Source organism: Dermacentor albipictus, chromosome 3 (assembly GCF_038994185.2).
Source record: "Dermacentor albipictus isolate Rhodes 1998 colony chromosome 3, USDA_Dalb.pri_finalv2, whole genome shotgun sequence".
NCBI lineage: Eukaryota > Metazoa > Arthropoda > Arachnida > Ixodida > Ixodidae > Dermacentor > Dermacentor albipictus.
In genome coordinates, this window is record NC_091823.1 from 46,063,359 (window position 1) to 46,081,325 (window position 17,967).

The window sequence follows — 17,967 nt, forward strand, 5'->3', positions numbered from 1 at the left end:
TTTTTTCTTGAATATGGGCCCTAATTTGCTAGTCAGTAAAACTCGTAAAAGTTGTTCGGGCGCGAAACCAAGAAGGGGGGCGAGAGAGGGGTACCACGAATTTGTTAGATGCCAGCGGGTCGCCATTTAGGATGGCTCAGCCTTAGAGGCAACACAAAAGCAGCAGCAGCAAAGTTGGAACACCCGAGACCAACAACCAATTGATTCCTTTTTATATCCTAATAAGTCATTCAACGACATTGCCGTTGTAGATTTCGCCAACTTAAGGAACTTGTCTGTATCAACTTGCTTGAAAGAAGCGCCCCAATTCCACCCTTTCCCCACAGGAAACTTCCCACACGGATCGGTATGTCGCAGACGCGGATTGTCCCGACACACAACCTGAGTGTGACTGAGAGAACAATGCACATTGGTTCTCATCTGCACCTTTGTTGATTTACACATGAGAACCTGCCTCCGTTTGTTCTGGGGAGGTATTCTGTAAGAGTGCACCTAGTGGACATGTCCATTTCGTCTGCCAAGCCACCGAGCCACCCAGCCCAGCCACTCAAAACTTGAACAGCAGGCGAAATGGACATGTCCACTAGGTGGACTCTTACAGAATAAGTCCCCTGGTCAGGTCATTAGTTACCTCTGGGTAAGCTTTACTGGTTGAACACTGCACTATCTCCAACCGAGCCGCAGCACAAAAGATTTGCGACTGACACTGTTCCTGTAAAACAAGCGGTCCCTGTAAGCATCAGAGCCCATCTCGGTTTCCTCGACGTCGCCTCACGTTTAGCCACCTTCACTCTGTGAAAGTGGACCACCAGCGAAGCTTTGTAGCACATGACAATATTTTGAACAAAGATACGAACACATTTGTTGTCTTGATCGGTGGTCATCGTGACGAAAGGTAAACACACGCTTATTTTTATGCATTCGCGTTCATTCGTGTTATACATTCGTTATACACATTCGTTATATACATTCGTGTTTTCATTGTGCGATATATTGAGGCAAAGAATTTAACACCGAACACACAACCAGGGGGCCAGTGCCGTCAGCGCCTTCGCAGAAGGAGGGGCAGTATAAGAAGGTTAGCATTATGAGCGGCATCGGAGTCAGCTAAGCAGCTTCGCTGTAAAACAGACGTAAGCAACTTCCTGGAAGGCGAAGTCTGATCCCTTTACGTATTGCCCTATACCGGGACAGCGATTTGCGCAAGTTGGTTGGATTTCATGGCACGAATGCAGCACAACGTTTGCACCTCCTTCCCCTAACAACTCACTTAGCTTCCTGCACTTGACGCTACTTTGATACCCGGACCTTAAATAATGCACCGGGTAAGCTCAAGTCTCGACTAAACTGAGGGTTCCCTGTTTACAGTAAACGTTCCTGTTACTTCTACATCTGTAGCTTTGGCGCGTGAAGCCTGGCTCTCGCTACAACAGCCTGCGCTTTTGTTTATGTTCCGTGTATATTACTCAAGTCACGCGATTAGAGTTGCTGTGGAAAAAAAGCTTCTTAGTGCCTTTTTGCGCGAAGCCGTTAAACCATGTTGCTTTTGGTTCTAGGAAAGAGCAGACCCTAACAAGAATAGTGGGAATCATGCTCGTGCGATTCACCGAAGAGGGCGAAGTAAAAATCGGCTCGCGAAGTGCGTGCTGCTGGCGTTAGGTTTGGAGCGCTGCGTGTGCCATGTTTGTAGGGCTTAGCACTCCGCACCACTAAATCCTGCAAGAGGGCATTCTCCCACAAGGCAAGTACAAGAAAAGGGGTAGGAAGAGATTAAAATTAAAGCAACACGTTTCCCGATCTCACGGAATATAACTGGAAGTGTTGTTTCTTTCCTATCCTACTTGTTCGGAGCTTGACGTCTGAATGCGCTTATCGAACTAACCGGGCAACATTTATAAGACTTCCTTCGCGTCATATCGTCATTTTGTTTCCTGCGTTAGATTGAATAACACCACTTCCCACGTTTCATGATGAAACTTCTTCCCGACTTTTTCGCACACTTTTGCTCCAGATGAATTCCCGTTTACTTTCACCGCTTTCGCACCTATCTCGAAAAGTTATCCTCACGAAATCCTCTGAAAATTAGCTGTGACTCTGTGCGGCTTCATTTTATCCGTGGTGCAGCCTTTTATGTTAGGTGACTGCGACTCGACTAGTGAGCGCACCTCAGTCGGCAAGATCACTTGAATAGATCTTGCGTTAGCCGCGAATGCAGTCAATTAGGCAGCAGCCATTTTGCCTAGGCATCCGCCAGTGTTAAAAAATTAATTAAATTACGGAGTTTTACTTGCCAAAACCACTTTCTGATTATGAGGCAAACCGTAGTGGGGGACGCCGGAAATTTCGACCAACTGGGATTCTTTCACGTGCACCTAAATCTAAGTACACGGGTGTTATCGCATTTCCCCGTCGGGCAGTGTTCCCCCTTACTTTCTTGTTTAATTTTGTCTTGTTTGCCAAAAGCAAACTGCTGCAGTGAACGGCGAAACCTAGCAAGTTCACTGGCGTGGGTGAGATTACTAAAAAAACATATCAAGTTGACGAACAGCCATGCCAAACACTTATTCAGTGAAGCACACTGCCTTATATATGTGTCCGAATTTAGGTACCATTATAACGCTCATATCCTTCTACCATAAATCTCTGGATGTTGAAAAGTACTCGAAAGCGGTCTTCGAAAGGAAACGAAATAAGGCGCCGCACTTTTTTCATACGAATGTATACAATAAAAGTAACTCCAGTTCTTAAGGCACCGCAACGAAGCATTCCAGTTTTCTTCCTTCACTTTCTTTTTTTACTTGATGAATACTTTTGAGAAAGTCGAGAAGAGCGATGATGAACAGTATCCTCTTTTTCAAAGAACCGCAAGAACACGTGACGTGCAAAAAAAAATCGCAAGGTGGGAGCATCAATCATTTTGCTCATAATGTCAGCCACGCTCCTCCCGCAATGGTCTTTATGCTTTGAAATTGCAAGAGCCAAGGCTATACAAGCATCTGGCAGGAGATATGACTAATCATCGATATTGTGCTGTCACTTGTCAATATAATGCAACCAAAAGCATTGGTCTGGCCATACGCAACCAATAATGTCATACTCACTAACTCTTTACTGCCCGTGTAACCAAGTGTAACCGCATGTAACCACGTGTAACTAACCGTGACTGCCCGTGCCCGTCTCAACAAGCATGCATCCTCAGGGGATGCATGCTTGTTGAAGTTAGACGGTAAACAAAGAATTATTCAACGCGAACACGAGCGCCCGTCAAATAAGCGCTAAACATAGTGAACGCGCGCTCACGGGAAACATGCATGTAGTAGGCATTGCAAAGCAAAGGGGCCACTTAACTGAACTTCACCACGGGGCACTTTGTTCTGAAAGGCAATTCACTGGCAGATACCGATGTAAACGTTGCCTTGCCTGATGACACCGTAATGTGCATTGATTTTATTGAGATTAGCATTCTTCGAGAACTTAATGAGTCAGCATTCTATAATTCCCGCCATTTCCAGGAGCTATGTGTCTATGTGTCTATGTACCTATGTTTGTATGTTTGTATGTTTGTATCTAACCATTTTTCCTCTTATATGGGTCCCAGGATTGTCCGTGGTCGAATGGCTAGCGCATCTGGCTGCTTTGCTGAGGCAACAGGGAACGAAACCAATCATCGAACCAGCTTGTATTACGGAGTAGTTGGCAGTGTGTACATGGGTACCGCTCGTCAACGAACCTCTATTACGCCGACATGGGTCACTGTAAACGCGACACTGGGTAGGCACGGCTGTTCGATAAAAATTTCTGGCGATGACTTGGAGTATTGGGTACGTTCTACTCGGCCTGTGCTGTTCTAAGATAAAGCTTTCTGATGCCAACTTGGGTCACTGGGTATGTGCCGGTAGGCGTGTGCCGCTCTTCAATAAACGTCTTTGACGCCAACTTGGGTAACAGCGGCTGCGTGCTACTGGGAATGGGCTGCTTTACAATGAGCTTCGCCCTTGAACTTCTCCCATACTGGCCGAAGTCGAAACCTCGTCACAAGGGTTCCTCGAGGGCAGTAACCCGACTCGTTAGCAGGTGGTGCCACAAATGCAATGAGTATGTGCCGCTTTTGAATAAACGCCTTTTAGCCCATCGCTTTAGTGAACTGCGCCATGAATGCACCGAATATGTGACGCTCTTCCATGAATCTCTCGCCAGGCCGAGTCACTGAATATTTGCGACCGAGTCTGTGGCAAGCAAGGTCACAATTTATAGGTGTGCAAATAGTGATTCTATAGCAAAGCTGCTAGCAAGCGGACCCTTTGCCGTCGTTTCGCAGTTCGTTAAACTATCATCATCACCAATGGCACCAGCGTCGCCGTCTTCTTCCACGGCTGGTTCCGTCGCCGTTCGCCATTCCAGCGTAGAATTTCACTTCTCTTCCTTCGTCGTATTGGGGAGGCCGTCTTTGCCTAAGTGGGTATGAACTGTCAGTTTTTTTTTTTTTTTACGTGACGGACAGATATAATTTTTGAAGCAATTTAATTTTGTAGAATCGCACGCGTCAAGGTATGAAGACAAGGTATGAACAACTTTTGTGGTAGAGAAGTGGTTGGGCATGCGTGATGCGTAATTTGGTTCGAAATTCTTTTTGCCGAAGCGACGTCCAATGCCGAGGCGGGACGCCGACACCGGATTTCTTGCCACACGGGCTCCTTAGCGCGATTGCGTTAATAAGCAAAAGCATTTTTTACTGAGCTGAAGGCCCGATAGCTGACGGTCATTCTTCGGCGGATAAATCTGCCCGGCCACCTCGCGCCAGTCCCTCGCGATCTGAGTCACGCACCGGCGTCACTTCCTAGGCTATGGCCTATCCATAGCCAGCTGCCGATCTCCTCAACTTCCTTGACGTCGACGCTGTTACAGGAGCCCTCCATCCCTCCCCCCCCCCCCCCACCCCTTCTCTGTTGACGGAGCCATGCAGGTAGCTGGAACGATACCTTGAGAAGTTCGTGTCGGAGTATTGGGAGTTGAAGCCTGTGTGACGACTTGCGAGGACCAACTAGCTGGCTCTGGGCTAACTGGTTCATCCGATGACTTAGGGAATGGGTCCTCCACCAAGATGATTTCGAGGCGATCGACAGAGATATTGTCCTGTCGGCCGTTTAAGCCCACGGTGATATGTTTGTCGGCACGATGAATGACACGGTATGAACCGTGGTAAAGGTGCTGCAGGCGCTTTCGCACGGAGTCATGCGGGCGAAAATATAGGAGGACGTCGCCAGCTCTTTGGCAATATGCGATGCGGTGCGGTGCTGGCAGCGTGGTTCAGGAGCACGAAGCATTCGGAATGAATCTCGCAGCCTATTGATGCCATCGGTGAGTCGGTGCACAGCGATGAAATGGTAGGTTGGAAAAACTCCCCCGGAAGGCATAGTGGTGCTCCAAAAATCCATCTCGGCAGGCGTACAGCGCAGATCCTGCTTTAGTGTAGCCCTAAGGCTCAGCATAACTAGTGGTAGTGATGTGGACCAGTGAGCGGCATCAGGCTGCGCTCAGAGCGAAGTCTTGATGGAGCGGTGAAAACCTACAAGACCATTGGCGATGGAGTGATATGCCGTGGTGTGTATGCGAGAAGTGCCTAGAATGGGTCAGCAGGTTATTGAATTGTGCCGATTCAAACTGGCGTCCTCTATTGCTTGTAATAGTAGGTGGTACGCCATATCGCCAAACCTAGCCCACGATGAAAGCGTTTTCAATGGTTTCAGTACGGATGTCGGGTAGAGGGAAAGCTTCTGCCCATCGAGTAAAGCGATCTATGCAGGTCAGAAGGTAGGTGTTCCCGTTTGATGGCGGCCATGGCCCCAAAATGTCAATACGTACCTTGTCGAATCGTTCAGATGATGGAGTACACGAGCCGAAAGGTGCCCTTATGTTTCCGTGAAGCTTCTACTGTTCGCATGTCAGTCAACCACGTGACCAGGCACGTGCGTCCTCTTGGATGCGGGGACAGGAAGTCATGCCTATATATAGGAAGTCAAGCGGGTGCGTGGCTCAGTTCACGTCCGGGTCACCAATCTTGTGGCGTCCAAAATCTTTGACGACGATGAGCCACAATAAACAGGAGTATATTTTTATTGAACAGCAGGCCCTAGCTGACGGTCCAGTCCACGGCGGATAAATCTCCCCGGCCACCTCGCGCCGGTCACTCGTAATCTGAGCCACGCGCCCGCTTCACTTCCTCGGCCTGTCCCTTGCCAGCCGCCAGTTTTCTCATCTTCCTCGACGCCGATGCTGCTACAACACCAAGCATCGCGCATTCATCCTATACTAGCTGCACTCATGTTACCTTGTGAGGTACCTTAATTGTTTTTCCCAGCAACGGAACGTTTCCTCTTTCAGAATCAATAACATGCTGGATTGCTCGGGACGTGGCGCTAGAAAACGCGCATGTGCCCGGTAACATGCCAACAAAGAAGTGCGCCAATGTAACGAGCAGCTCGGGGATGCGCGCCGAGCAAGATATTGCATTATGTAAGCGGAGCGAGAATCCTATATGCGCCATGGGGCAACAAGCGAACGCTGCAGATCTCCTTACACGGTGCCAAAACAAACGGCACCGAGATAGCGTTTGTTTACTGTGCGAACGAAGGAAACGCGGTGACTTATTTCTAGCACTGCAGCAATTAAAGCTGCACTGAACAAATGCGCACGGGGAAAAGAAGAAAACAGAGAGAACCAGAGAAAATGATTTATTCCTGAAATGAGGTTTCCGGCTGTTCTTTCAAAACGAAAGACGAAGTAACCGCGCCGAGGAGAAAGAGCAATCATCATTCCTAGGTATCCGGTGAAACATCCGAATATTGGAGTGTATGCGGTTACTCGAGATAAGAGTGGACGTGCGAACATGACGTATAAATCCGAATGGTAGTATAGCGGCACCTTTATTTTACACACGTCGCGCAAAGAATTTTCATTCATATCGTAAACGAATGAACGCTTCAAGTTTACATTTCATAGCCTCATCTGTGAAAACTCACCCAACCTACCCTGCGCCGAGCCTCCATCCTCTGTACGCCGAACAAGCGAACGAATAGTGAAAGTGGATGAAACTATTCAGGCAGTGAGTAGACCCAGTTCCACAGCCCCTTGCAGGATATTAAAGAGGGTTTGTTGAAACCGTAAAGCTAGTATTTACCTAAGAATGCCTTAATGAGCGCCAGTTGGACGTCCGGACACCGCAGAAGCTAGTAAAAGAAGTCGCAGTTTCCCCCGAAAGGCGCAACATCCGTTGCGATAGCTAATTAGTAAACAGTTATACGAAGTAATACTAGCGTTTTATCGGCCGTTTAATTTTGTAAACATTCGCTTACTCACTAAACAAGCATGCACGCGCGCACAAGCAAACATGAACACATTTCACTCGATTGCCGCAGAAACTCGCTGTCAAAATGCTGGAGTGAGGAAGCGTCGCAGCAGCGGCGAGCGAATTGACCTTCGCGCTGCCTCTCGCTTCCACGCGAACTAAGTGCTCAGGACATAGCACCCACGAAGCTATGAAGCCGCGGCGCACCTAGATTCTGTACTCATCGCAGATCGCTTTGAAGAGAGGGAGGACTCGCGCGGCCGCGCCATAAGCAGCAGTTGCCAGAGTAGAACGCCCCCACCCTCTCCTGCCACAGGTGCGTTGCCCGCGACGGAAGACGGCGAGCTTCCTCCCCGCTTCCCTCCATCGCGCGCGCGAGATTGAGCCGCTATCATCGGCTCACCCTCAGACGCTTTCACGTCCTAGGAATTCATTATTGGACTTGATCGCCATCCTTGGACTCCATCGCCCTCGGACTTGACACAGAGCGCCACGTTGACGCCGACAGAGATAGCGACGACGACAGCAGATATGCGCCTGGAGTATCCATATATAATTGCTATCGCAATAAAAAAGTTCACATTACTAAAGGGACATGCGAACTTGTGAAGATACATGGAGGAGTTTTGTGAAGACTGCAAATATAACTAAAGTTTGCGCTTAGAAGTTCATGCACGCTTCTGCAAACTTGAGCGCGCTTGGTAACGACTCCTGATTTAGCTAAAGCTGCTTTTGAAAATTTGTGTCGGCTTTAAAAATTTCATTCCACCTCCCTTTTCCCCCGTCCTCCAATTCACACGAACTTCTGTTACGAAGGACCGTGTTACGAAGGACCGGCAGCCAAAATTTTTCTGGCTGCCAACCTCTTACAGTGTCATAGAATTGACATTGCATTCAATGGACATCTTATATCATCGACGACCAGCAAAAGAAGAATGGGCAGTGATCATTTTCTGTTTTCGTGAACATCTCTGGTTTCCGAAGTACCGGACGAACATCCTGTTTTGTGACAGGATGATCGTCACCGAATACAGATACAATTTAAGTGAATTTTCTGGAGACGTCTTTGCGGCCATGCTACACAGCAAGAGAGTAGCAACCGTGAAGCTGCAGCTACCAGATAACTTCCCCACCCCGGACTTAAAGGTAAGATCTGTGCGCTGCCCGCACGGGACAAATGCTAATGAGAACAAAAGGTGACCAAGAAATGAGAACGATATACAACATAATTCATGCAGTTATTCGCCTGTCAAAAAGAAACTTGAAAACAAAGGGCGAGTTTTTGTTTTATTCTGTTGATCTTCACACGAATGCTGAGGATGTGGTGGGTGGTCAATAGCCTTTGAAAAGTCAAAAGCCAGTGGAAACTCTCGAATTGAAACTAGAGAAGACGCTGGCTTGTTTACCAAATGATTCCTTCAGATATACTCCTCTGGCGGGTCAGTGGACACAACCAACTCATTTCCGCTGCTATCGTCATCATCATCATTTATGGATGCTGTTTTACCATGGGGAAGCTGGAGCTATCTGGAGCGATGGGACCAGAACTCATCAGTAACCGGATGCTTACTAACCTGGAAAAGAAAGCAACAAAATCCCAATAAAGAAAGGCGTCAGGCAGGGAGATATGATCTCTCCAATGCTATTCACAGCGTGTTTACAGGAAGTATTCAGAGACCTGGATTGGGAAGAATTGGGGATAAAAGTTAATGGAGAATACCTTAGTAACTTGCGATTCGCTGATGATATTGCCTTGCTTAGTAACTCAGGGGACCAATTGCAATGTATGCGCACTGACCTGGAGAGTCAAAGCAGAAGAGTGGGTCTAAAAATTAATCTGCAGAAAACTAAAGTAATGCTTAACAGTCTCGGAAGAGAACAGCAATTTACAATAGGTAACGAGGCACTGGAAGTGGTAAGGGAATACATCTACTTAGGGCAAGAAGTGACGGCGGATCCGGATCATGAGACGGAAATAATCAGAAGAATAAGAATGCGCTGGGGTGCGTTTGGCAGGCATTCTCAGATCATGAACAGCAGGTGGCCATTATCCTTCAAGAGAAAAGTGTATAATAGCTGTGTCTTACCAGTACGGGGCAGAAACCTGGAGGCTTACGAAAAGGGTTCTACTCAAATTGAGGACGGCGCAACGAGCTGTGGAAAGAAGAATGATGGGTGTAACGTTAAGGGACAAGAAAAGAGTAGATTGGGTGAGGGAACAAACGCGAGTTAATGACATCTTAGTTGAAATCAAGAAAAAGAAATGGGTATGAGCAGGACATGTAATGAAGAGGGAAGATAACCGATGGTCATTAAGGGTTACGGAGTGGATTCCAAGGGAAGGGAAGCGATGCAGGGGGCGGCAGAAAGTTAGGTGGGTGGATGAGATTAAGAAGTTTGCAGGGACGACATGGCCACAATTAGTACATGACCGTGGTTGTTGGAGAAGTATGGGAGAGGCCTTTTCCCTGCAGTGGGCGTAACCAGGCTGATGATGATGATGATACTAACCTATTGGTGTAGCAACGAGGTGAGCTGCATGATTTTTTAATCAACTATAGGTGACAGGCGACATCCCACACTTATGAAAAATTGCGTGGGTGGTGCCAGTGCTGAAACCAAGAAAGAATCCAGCAGCCCTGGACTCATACAGACCGGTGTCGGTGACCTCTTGTGCAGCAAACAGGGCCAGAAACTCATAATTTGCATCACTAGGTTTTGACAGCGTCTAAGCGCTTAAGATAATGTGTTGGACCTGCTTAGCCAAATAGGACACCTTAGTTTGCTCAATGCAATGTGGCAGCTGTGTAAGCAGCTCGTCAGTGTCACTGAGTGATAAAGAGTTCAAATATTTACATGCAAATTTATGCCACTCACGCCCGCATGCCAACGTCGAGTGATGGTTGTCTGATGATTAGCAAGTGTGATTATGACACATGTACAAATGTGGGATTTCCCGGAGTAAATCTCAGTTGAAGTGCCGCGCCTGTCCTATGTTTCCTTCTTTGTTCTTTGTTGTTTGCGCGGTTACATGATGCATTCCAAGATCGACCACCAACTAGCCTGCCTATCCCTGTTAAACATGATGCTCAACATTTGCAAATCTAGTAAGGTTTCTCAGCACTAGGTGTTCTTCTCGATGCTCTGAAAGCATACGACTGTGGGTCTCAAACAGCCATCATCAGCCAGCCACAAGTGATAGATGTCAAGGGTGATTGTTTCCGCTTCATATAAAAATTAATGAATGACCGCCAAATAAGAGTTCTTCTTGGGAACGGTTTCAGCGACGAAACGCGTGTTTTTCGCGCCGTGCCACAAGCAAGTGTTCTATTTCCCTTACTCTTTAACGTCGCCATTCCTAGCCTCCCATGAGCATTAGGCCGTCGAATTCCAGTGAATATGTCCATCTAGGCGGATGACATCTGCATATGGGTCTCTGGCTACCAGCACCATCTTATCGGGTGAAAATCCTAGGGAGCTGTAAGTACTATTCAGGCCCACTTACTAACGCTTAGTTTATCACTACCAGCGTAAAAAACGCCATTTGTCTTATTTTCTGGGGTGAACCGAACAGCTAAACGCTTGAAGGTGAGCTTAGGAGGCTGCCCTTTTCGAAGAGTTGCCAGAGTTCGATTTCTGGAAATTATCCTGGATGACAGCCTACGATGGCGTAACACTGATAACCTTTCGGCGTCATCATCACCGAGGACCTATGTGCTATAGAACGTCGCCGGGGTAACCACCCGACGTCCATGCTATGGTTACATTCGGCGTTGGTTACCAATAGGATGCTATACCAATTTCCTCTAACGTCACCAACGGTCCGTCAGTACGAGCGCCTAGAAGTTATACACAGGAAGGCACTCGACTATGTCTAGGAGATCCTCAGCCAGCTTCGAACAAAAAGGCGTTGTACGACGCTGAGTCATGCCCATTCCAGATTAAAGTTTTTCAGGCTCTCTTGGTTCAATTCCTACGACTAAATGAACCTTAGCCCGCCAAAGCCCTTCTCCGAAGTTTAAGTGCCAGGACACATTCAATTTTTTACGCAGCGCTGAACACGCTTCCCAACTTAGGATAGTGGCAAAAGATAAGCAGCCCTGGGCATTTGAAGATATTGCCTGCAGCTTAAGCGTTCCGAGACTGCATTCAAAGTACACTGTTTTGCGTGACGAAGCAAGCTCCCCAGTTGTGGAGCCCTTGAGTAACTGTTACCAGAATCAGTTGCAAGTGTAGACAGCTTGGTCCATCAGAGGAGATGCATATCGCTGTGCAGCTACATTTTGCATAGTCTCTTTAAGAGCTACATTTCCTGGCTGGTTGTGCCATGTGGTCCCATAAAGAATTGTCGAGTGCGTGTGGCAATAGCTGGCGCCTTACAAAAGCTGAAGACTCTGGCTGCACAAGGTTTTGTGCCCCTCGCCGACTCGAAGATGGCCGCGGCAGTCACTATGTCACGGCTTACGATTAAGCAAATTCGCATGCAACTATCTTCCATTTGTGAAATACCTCAACAAAAACAAAACAACAAAAAAGTCCAACAAAAAACAAAAACAACAAAACAACAAAACGAAAAAGTCCTAAATTTAAAGTTTCCGTGGATCCCCTCTAATGTTGCCATTGCTGGAAGTGACGAATCAGAGGCCCGCGCTCACTTTGTATCGCTTTGGATTCCGACGCATGCGCCCTGCGTAACCAGGCGGTTCCATCGAGAGGACGCCTCGCTACTGCATTGACTAAGGTCAGGTTAGGTCCATACCCCTGCATGGCTATTCAAGACGGGAAGTAGTGATTCTACACTGTACATCGTGCAGTGAGACAGAAGGCATCTAGAGCTTTCTGTGGTCATGCCCAAGCTACCACGATGAAAGGGACGCTCTATACATGAAAGCTTACAAAAGAAAAGCCTTCCCAAATGCGTGTCTGCAACACCTTGTGTTTCAGGAAGGCTCTGCTATAGACCCGTAAGGGAGCTTCATGCCTTCTTCTCCCATTTCTAAGAGTCACTAAGCTGTTCGGCGTATGGTGAATACCCAAGTCACATTGATACAGACGCTCAGGCGGAGCAATTGATAGCGTCGATCGCCAGGCTAAACCCGCCTGTAGCTACAACACACCACCAATCGCCAACAGTGATTCCAGTTTCATCGTATACAACAATCTTTCGAGAAATTTTATTTCGAGGCTACGTACGCGAACCTGTTTTCTGATGTTAAAATGTTGAACTCTGAAAATTATTCAAGGCGTTCAGTGCAAGATTATTAAACATGCATTTCAGCCGACATAAACATAAGAATAGGGTTAGCGTCTTAGGTTGATGGCGTGAGCGAAACTGCTACATAATTCACTGATTATTTACTAAAGCTATATTTTTTTCATATCCCATAAGCAGATATTAGTCAGAAAAGACTCCATTAAATAGGTGCGCTGAGGTGCATCCAGCGGGAGCTTTCGGCCAAAGTTTACCACAGGGCTCTTTGATGTCGCGAGTATTCGAATTAAGCTAAGCCCCTTACGTCAAACACTGCCGAGGATAGCGCGACTAAGCATGGCGGTGATCTGCGCAAGCACCTTTGCTGCTGCATTATTTAGTTCATCTACCGGATCAACAGAATACGCGAAAACTTCGGCCTTCGGTAGTAAAACCTTATTGGTGAGATACACGCAACTAAATTTAAGGCCCCTTTTAAGGCCCCTTGTTAAGAACGGCCAGCTGCGGTGAAAGTTTTGCCGGCCAGTTGCGACTGTGGCGGCAACTTTCCTGGAGCGTCGCCGCCAACCTCTAGCCGCGGCGTTACTAAGTCGACTGTGTGTGAACAACAATACGTGCGTCCTCGACTCTCCGTCGCTGGAGCCGAGTTTGACGAAGTCGCCATTATGACTAAACGGGCTCGGCGGAACAACTATTGTTACTGAGCCTCGGGAACGTCTACTGACACCCCTTCCCACGCGCCGACCAAGACGCCAGACAATGGGCGGCCGGCGGGCGCGCTGCAGCTCGGGGAATAAATGCCCCTACGGTGCCGGGTCGCCTCCCCTACGGTGCCTCGTATCCCCTACGGTGCCTGGTCAACTCACCTACGGTGCTTGGACGGCCGTTTCCGTCACCTGGGTATCGGGGGAGGACCGAGTGTTTATAAACTGCTGTTGTGCGGCTGCTCAGGACACTCTCTCTCAAGCAGTGATGTTAGACCGATGTACTTTCTCAAACAGTCATGTTAGACTGATATAAATACTGTAAATAAACCCATATTCCTCGTTCTCGATGAGAAGCAGTCCTTCCCTTCATCAACGTCCTCAGCGTGGATAAGTTGGACGACGGCATGGGCCAGCTACCTTCTAATTCATGCCCGACTCCAATCTTGACAACGGATCACGAGCGATGGGATTGAACCCCCAATCATAACACCCTTCGCTCTGCCAACTTTGTCGTGACACGATTCGACGGTACTTGAACCTTGCACCAATTTAGTAAAAAAATCGCGGCGATGACTAATAACATTACGGTGACACCGTGAACGAGACTGAGCCAGACTTGGCAGCAGTTATAATTTTTTTTGCGCAATACGACACATATGCAAGACACAGACATGAACACAGGCAAACACATATATACGCACGCACTCAAAGCGCCACTGTGACTGAACACTCAGTTGCAAGAGCTCATGTAAAATATCCTTCCTGGCTCTGCCACATATGGTGGCAGCCTTTATGCAATGCTACGGCTAAAAGCAATATTACCGTACGCATCTGGAGGGCTAGCGAAGACAGGCAACACACGATTTGTATGATAAATTCTCCCTTGTGGAGAGAAGGCTTAACAAGTTAATCTAATAGGGGGGGCGAAGACGAAAGCGATCAGACGCGAAAGCGAAAACAGATGGTGGTTAGATCCTGTTGTGCCATTACCACAAGCCCGGATCCCGAATCTGCAAGATGCAGAATCTATCCTGCGAGCGCCATAATTCTCCCTTCACAAGTCAAGATGCTGCGCCTTCGTGCGGGAGAAGCCTCGGCGGAGCAGCCTGTTTTGACGTGCCCGCGTGTGCCCGACGGCCCGGCGCCGCACCTCCCTTGCCTGGAGGTCACCGCGCGCGCGAACTTTGAACCGAGTGGCCAGCGCGGTCGCTGGTTGGACCCCTCGGACGACCGTCGTGTGCTGACTTTGTATTGGGCCGGTTGAGTGACAATGGGCCTCGGGGATTATAAAAGCAGTGACAAGCCGCCTGAAAAACAGGATCTGCCGACCCCACCTGGAGAGAGGGTCGCTCCCGACTGGGGTGAGATGTGTCACGCGTTTTCGCCGGACGCCGTCGTGCGAGAACAGTCGCGTTTGTGTGAGCTCTCGGCCCCAGTGCCGATCCGTTCATGTCCTGTATGATAACCTGTATATAATGTATAAAGTCCCTTTTGTTATTCTCATCGACGCCAGGCTCGGAGTCTTCGCTACCAAAGCTCTGTCACGAAACGGGTGACGAGCGCTACGGGACCACAAAGCCGTATTCGTGGTGCAGCGGTGCAAGTTCGTATCACTGGTGGCACCGGTTGGATGTCGTAACACTGGTGGCACCGGTTGAAGTTCGTAACACTGGATGGCAGCTACGGGATTGACCGGCATCAGCTACCTCGGCGCGGTGAGTGCCTGAAGTTTACCTCAAACACCAGACTTTCTCTGACACAGGTTATAGTAGCTTAGGGAAGGATTTGGTGTTGCATTGTGATAACCTTGTGTGTTTCAAGCCTAGTAAGAGTGTTTTGAAAACCAGGGGATGCTGAGGGGGTAAACAGGGCAGTGTGTGATATACTTGCATATGTCTTACTAGTAGTGTTATAGTAGCGTACGGCAGGTATATTCAAAAAGGGTAAACAGCAGGAGGACAGTGTGAACGATGGAGAAGTACAAGGTGAAGGAACTTCTCGAAATTTGTGAGGAGTTGGGCATTGAGTTGGGCTCAACCAAAAGAAAGAATGCGATCCTTGAGGTCATGAGGACTGGGGACGTAACGGCTGAGGAGGCCGCTGAGGCCTGGGCGGATATCAATGAACGACGGGAAAGGGAGGAAAGGAGAGAACAGGAACGTCGCGAAGAGGAGGAAAGGAGAGAACAGCAACAGGAGGAAAAGAGGGAGAAGGAACGTTGCATGGAGGAAAGGAGAGAGATTCGTGAGCACGAGCTTAAAATGAAAGAGTTGGAGACTCGAAATAGCTCGCCAGCGCCTAGTCTCACTTCTAACGTTCCAAGAATACGCGATCAACTTCCACCCTTTGTCGTCGGAGAGGATATGGCCAAATACCTCGTGAAATTTGAGCACGTGTGCGAACGGAATAGCATTGAGCGATCCCTCTGGGCACAGAATCTGTTAGCGTTGCTTCCTGGGGAGGCATCAGACGTAATAACTTGCTTATCGAAAGAGGCGTTTGAGAGCTACAGTGATGTGAAGGAAGCGCTACTGCGGAAGTACAAATTGTCGCCCGAAGCTTTCCGGCAGAGGTTCCGGTATGCAAAAAAGGGTAAGGAGTCGAATGTTGACTTCGCGTTTCGTCTAAAAGCCGACTTGGTGGAATGGCTGAAGGGCGAAGAGGTTTTCGACGACCGCGACAAAATTGTCGAATGCATCGCGTTGGAGCAGTTCTACCGTTGCATTGATGAGGATGTCCGGCTCTGGCTGCAAGATAGGCTAAAGGAGGTTAAGCTAAACAAGGCAGCAGAGTTAGCGGAAGAGTATTACACCCGCCGCAGCTTGCACAGCAAGGCAGTGCGCGTAGAAAAAGCAGATAGAAGAGATGGGTTCTACGGGAAGCCCGAGGAACGGAAGGAAATCACGCGTCGCGAGTTTCGGGACGACGAGTCCCTTCCCAAAGAAACTGTAAGGGATGGACAGAATGCATCTCAGAATGATGACGATGGTCCGAAACAGCGAAACGAAATGACGCGTTCTTTTGAAAAACGGAGACCGTTAACCTGCTACAATTGCAAAAAGCAAGGGCACATCGCTGCAAGCTGCCCAGAGAGAATTGCTTTTGCAACGATACAGGAAACTCACAAAAACATACGTCTATTGGAGCCCTATGTGCAGGAAATTAAGGTAAACGGCAAGAAGTGCCGAGCACTGCGGGACTCTGCAGCAACTATGGACGTTGTTCACCCGTCTTTCGTCTCCTCGAGTGATTTTACGGGAGAGTGCGTTAGGATACGGCAAGTGGCCGAGAAGGAGAGTGTCTGTTTACCGATCGCAACGGTTAGCATTGAAGGAGAGTTTGGAAAACTTAACACCGAAGCCGCTGTGTCAGCCGCCCTCCCGGAGCAATTTTCCTACCTCTTCTCAAATAGCTCGGAGCAGCTGCTGAGGGATCAGGGCAAATCATTCTTTGCCGACGTGGCGTACATGGCCCCCACGCGATCCAAAGCGCGCCCGCTGTCGAGGGAACTTGACTTAGCGTCGGTGAGCGAAAGGCGGTGCGGCACACGGACCGATCATGGTAACTTGAGTGGCGAGCAGTCACGGGAGAGGCAGAGCTCGGAGGCTGGCCTAGACGAGCGGGTCCTGGAAGTGAGTGGGAGTGACGCGTGCAGTGCTAGCCGCGATATAGACTCGACGCCGCAATTAGGCGACGCGGGCTCCGCACTCGCTCCGGTTTCCGCCAGCCGGCAGGAGCAGGCTGCAGTTGAAAGAAAAAGTCGGATTCGCGAGCAACAGGAAGATTGTTCACTAGCCGATCTGAGGAAGAGCGTCAAACGGGGAGTGGAAAAAAAGGGGGTTTCATTTGGCAAGGAACCTGGCTTATTGTACCGCCGCTACACGGATAAGCAGGGTCGCAAATATAAGCAGCTTCAGATTCCGCGAAAATATCGCCGGGAAAAATGAATGACCTCATTTGCTTCCTCAGAAGTATGTTTTCAGTCCAAAGCGATTTCAAGGGGACCATTCTATTTGTAATTATTATTGCTGATTAATAATTGTTTCTATTTTGTTGTGTTGATGATTTGAAAACTGATTGTTTAAGCCTTGTGTGCTAGATCGTACACCTGCCTCTTGTTGCAGCGGGAAAAAAAAAAGGGGGAAAACAATTTAGTTAGGTTGATTTGAATTATGGCCTTGTCTGGTGTTTGACGGGAGACAGAGGGCACTTGTTCGTGTTGGGTGTTGCCTTTTGCCGGTCGGTTTTGCAAGCTGCAGAACGACCAAGCGGGACCAGTGGCGAGAAGCAAGGTCTTAGGAACGACCCGAGCGGAGCTGGTCAAGGTGCCTTGGCGACGACGTGGTGAGCAGAGCTCCTGTCCTGGCGAGTCGGACCTGGGCACGTGATGTTACCTGGCGTCCCGACACTGGACGTGAACTGGGACGAGCCTGACGAACGTGCGCGCCTGGCATCCGAGCCACGTGGAGGCAGCTCGTCTTCCCGGCGCCTTATCTGAGGGCGGGGATGCTGTTGTGCCATTACCACAAGCCCGGATCCCGAATCTGCAAGATGCAGAATCTATCCTGCGAGCGCCATAATTCTCCCTTCACAAGTCAAGATGCTGCGCCTTCGTGCGGGAGAAGCCTCGGCGGAGCAGCCTGTTTTGACGTGCCCGCGTGTGCCCGACGGCCCGGCGCCGCACCTCCCTTGCCTGGAGGTCA